Below are 4,278 nucleotides of genomic sequence, written 5' to 3'. Positions count from 1 at the left end.
TTTTTTACGTTTCTCAAAAATACAACATACGATCATGATGCAGTCACCTAGCTGTACAATAGACATTCTGAAATGTATTAATCCTGACTATAATTATGTATCTTTAATGACTTATATCTATCCCTGTAGCTAATCATCAGCCTGTAGTAAATACTATAATACCCTCTATTATGGTATCATGTTTCCCAGTTTTACATATAAGTGAGATCATGTGGTATTTATCTATGACTGCCCTATTTCACCTAACACCTAACACCACAGACATTTTTCTCATGTTATCACAGATGGGTGCTTAATTTTCCAATGATTGAATAATATTCTATTCCATTATGTAAAAATACCATTTATCTTTTTAGGACCATTAGGTGCATCATTAGGCTGAATTCATAATTTGGCTTTTACCAAATGTTTTTAGTGCGATGATGAATATGGTCATGAAGATCATCTCTTAACATAATTGGTTTATACTACACACAGAAAGGGAGAGGGACAGAGACAGACAAAGACAGAGACAGAGAGACAAACAGAGACAGCGGGAAAGAGAAGGACAGACACAGGGAGAGACAGATACACACACCCAGAGAGAGAGAGAGAGAGAGAGAGAGAGAGATATTAGTGAGTGAAGTTGTTGGATCATATAGTAATCACACATTTATAAACTATAATTGTCCTACTAGTTTAGAGTTTCATCATTAGTGTACAAAAACTTGTTTTTTCTACACAATTTTAGTAGTTCACCTTCTGTGCTTTTGACAATAGCCACTCCAATAAGTTTGAGACAATATATCATTGATTGCATAGTAGTTTAGATTTTCACTTGCTTGATAAATAATGAAGTCAAACACGTTTCATGTCTGTTGCCATTGGATCTCTTCTTTTGAGAAGTTTCTATGTACAACTTTTGCACTATTATAGAGATTTTTTACTGAGTTGTTTATATTTTCATATTGAACCAATGTCAGATTTGTCTTTTACAAATATTTTTCTAATCCTACAGATTCTTTCTGCATATTTCATGCAATTCATACAAAAGCAATAATGACAATCTGTACAGAAATTTATATAGAATCACAAAGAATCCTCAAGTAAGCAACACAATCTTGAGCAAAGAGAACAGAGTTGAAACACTGTTTAACGTCAGATTGCAAAGATAAAATAACAAAACAACACGGTACATTTGGTATATATGGAGCTATGCAGAACAATGAAATGGAACAGAGAACCCAGAAATAAATCTGTGCTTTTCCAACTATTTGCTTGGTTTTTTTGTTGTTTTGTTTTGTTTTTATATAACAGTCTCTTCGTTTATTATAAACCAGTTTCATAGGCCACAGAAAAAAAGAACAATGTATATACAGCCTTTTGGGAAGGAAACAGGCAAGGAGCTGAGGAGGACCAAGATGAGTCTAGGGCCTTGGAGGGCATATTTCCCAGGGAGGAAGCCCTGAAAGGGAAACCAGACAATCCAATGAGACTCTATAAACTGCATAACAAACAGGTTTGTTGAAACCCTGGGGAACTCTGAGCTACTGACTGTGATGCTGTGAGAAGATCAAAGCAGACCTGGCATTCCTGGAGGAGGAGGTCATATCCCAGGAGGGGGCATGCTCATTGAAATTCCTTGGCCAGGAGGGAGCCCCATGGGAGGCCGCATGCCAGGAGGTTGCCCATCATACCTGGAGGAGGGGCCCCTGGACCCATAGATGGAGGAGGATCCCCACAACCAGGTGGGTACTGACTTGGGGCTCCTGCAATACTGGCTGTGGCTGTGGCTGCAGCTGCGACAGCTGCAACAGTGCCTCTTCCTTGTGGGGTCATCTCCTGTTGGGATCGCCCTCCAACACCTCAGACTGGCCCAGCAAGTCCTGCAGGAGCCTGGGGCATGGGAACACCTGCTGGGATTCCTCCGCCAGCAGCCCTGCGGATGCTTGGACCCCAGGAGCTCCAGCAAGTGGCACTAGGGCCATGCCAGTGTCTTTGGGAGGAGGTCCTTCTACTGTTATGGATACCAGGTTCTCCCTGCAAAGCAATACCAGACCAAGGACTCACTTCACTTCCCTTTCTGCTTGTTTGGAGTTCTTTGGCTTGATCTTCACGAACTCATCACAGTCACACAGGATCAAATTCATGTGCTTGTCAAAGGCTTTGAAGGTCTCAATGAAGATCCAGCTATCTTGCAGGATATACCTCATCCTGTAGTCAATGTTCTGCAGCATCTTGCTGCCCTTGCCCACCATCATAGTGGCGGCTTGGATGGCTCAGATTCCGGGTGGATTCACTTCCACAGAGGCCTAGTTGCCAGCCAGCCGCTGGATTCCCACCCTGTTTGCTTGTTTTGACACAAATGCCAAGGACATATAATGAGGGACTGACTTCTATAAAATTGTGTTTTAAAAATTAGAAATCTACATAAAGACCTTTATGTTTCACTATACCAAGAAATGATCTCAAATAGGGTTAAATATGGAATTGAGAGACAAAAGACCCACTTGTCTAAGAGGAAAACATGGGAAATGCTTCATGACATTGGTTTAGGGAAAGATTTTTTTGCATACAATTGATTTCTTAGCGTAAAACAACATAGGAAAGAACTGGCTGCTCTTGTCTAAATTATATTGATGCTTGATTCAAATAAGAAGTCATTTTACTTAACTCTTGTGGATTTCTAGGTAAGGTATTTAAACATTCTGGGTCTCAATTTCTTCATTTATCTATAGATATTGATATCAACAATATAAGGCTTTTAAGTGAAAAAGCGACCTTTACCCTATTATGTTATTAGCCTAGGGTCTCCTCACTGTCATTATCAACCTATGGCCCTAATCTCATGCAGAAACAGTACAGCAACAATGAGAGGAGAGTAAGATCTAGAATAAAATTCAATGCACACACTATGTAGATTTTCTCTTTTTCTTGCCATTTGGTTTTCTTACCTTAGTTTTTCCCGTTCTCCCTTATTTGAAGACCTATTTGTGCTTTGATGACCACTTATGAACTTTAGTCCCTGAAGTTTCTAGAGCCTCTTTTTTCCATCACTGGAAGGATTATTAGGAGGTTTCTATGGGATCCTGTGTATGACTGTGTGGAGTGTCAAGTTGTAAAGTGCTATAACAAGGTGAGGTGTTCTTATTAGACGGTCATGTAGAGTGAGATTTTAAAGAGAACAAAAACCTCTGGAGCCCCAGTGACTTTATTTTGCAGCTCAGATTGATGTGTCATTTTTAGTTGGTTTACAAGCCATACTTCCAGCTGTCATCCATCAGCACTTTGACCACAACCTGTTCTTGGCTGCCTGTCTGGCTAGAATTAGTTATCCCTTCTAACATAACCTGGTTTTCTCCAGACAAAACCCCTTCTTCCCAAGGACAGAAACTCATCCACTGAATATTCTCCTGATAAACTCTTTCTTTTGAAACTTCCTCATTCTGTCTTGTCCATTTTTTTTCTGACTCAGAGATGCTGAAATATGCATAAAATTCATTCATTCATAAACTCTGTAACTACACTGGGCACTGACTCTCTACCAGTTCAAATAGCCAAATCTGAAGGATATAGAACGGTCAATAATGTATCTACAGCCCTTAAGACCTGAAGGGTTAAGTAGTAGAGAGGCACGTAAGCCAGTGGATACATTTTAAGTGATAGGTACAATCATATGAGTGTTTACAAGCTACAGTGACAACAGACTCAGGAATAGACTTTTTACAGAACATGTTGTTTAAGTTCTAAATAATAAGCCCTGTTGTGACAGACAAGAAAGGCAAGACTATTCCTTGAAGGGGATGGAAGTTATCAAAACATGTGTCATGAAACAAAACAGTATTTAGTGATTATATTGCAGCAGAATGATTATCCAAAAAATGAAATGCAGGCTAGATTTCCAAATTCATAATATCCATTAAAAGGGACCCAGACAGAAAAGACCAAAAAGCTATGAGTATTTAAAAGGTAATAGATATAATCTGTTCACAACAGATACCAGGCATCAGAAGTAACTGGGAAGTTTCAAAAATATGGTGTTTGAAGCATGTGACTCATACAGAAGTGATTTGTATAAAAAATATTTTAACACTTTAAAAGCTGCTCTCTGTTATTTCTAAGGCACATACAGGGATAAATCAAGAATGTAGATTTTCTAAACAATCATTTGAATGATGGTATGGATGGTCCCCTGGGCTCCCAGGAAGGGCAAGGCCAATGAGAAATTATTGAGTCATTGTAATAGCCCAGGTGAGATAAAACCCAAAATGTGTTTAAAAAGATAAACTGTCCCATTTC

General features: G+C 39.1%; 1 pseudogene; it reads right to left on the bottom strand.

Moving 5' to 3' along the window:
• Window positions 1–1,552: 1,552 nt before the first annotated feature.
• On the bottom strand, window positions 1,553–2,240 carry LOC110287184 (annotated as a pseudogene).
• Window positions 2,241–4,278: the final 2,038 nt, after the last annotated feature.

The sequence above is a fragment of the Mus caroli genome, chromosome X (assembly GCF_900094665.2).
Source record: "Mus caroli chromosome X, CAROLI_EIJ_v1.1, whole genome shotgun sequence".
In the NCBI taxonomy this organism is placed as follows: domain Eukaryota; kingdom Metazoa; phylum Chordata; class Mammalia; order Rodentia; family Muridae; genus Mus; species Mus caroli.
Note: the sequence above shows the minus strand (reverse complement) of the source record. Positions and strands in the feature narration are given on the sequence as shown.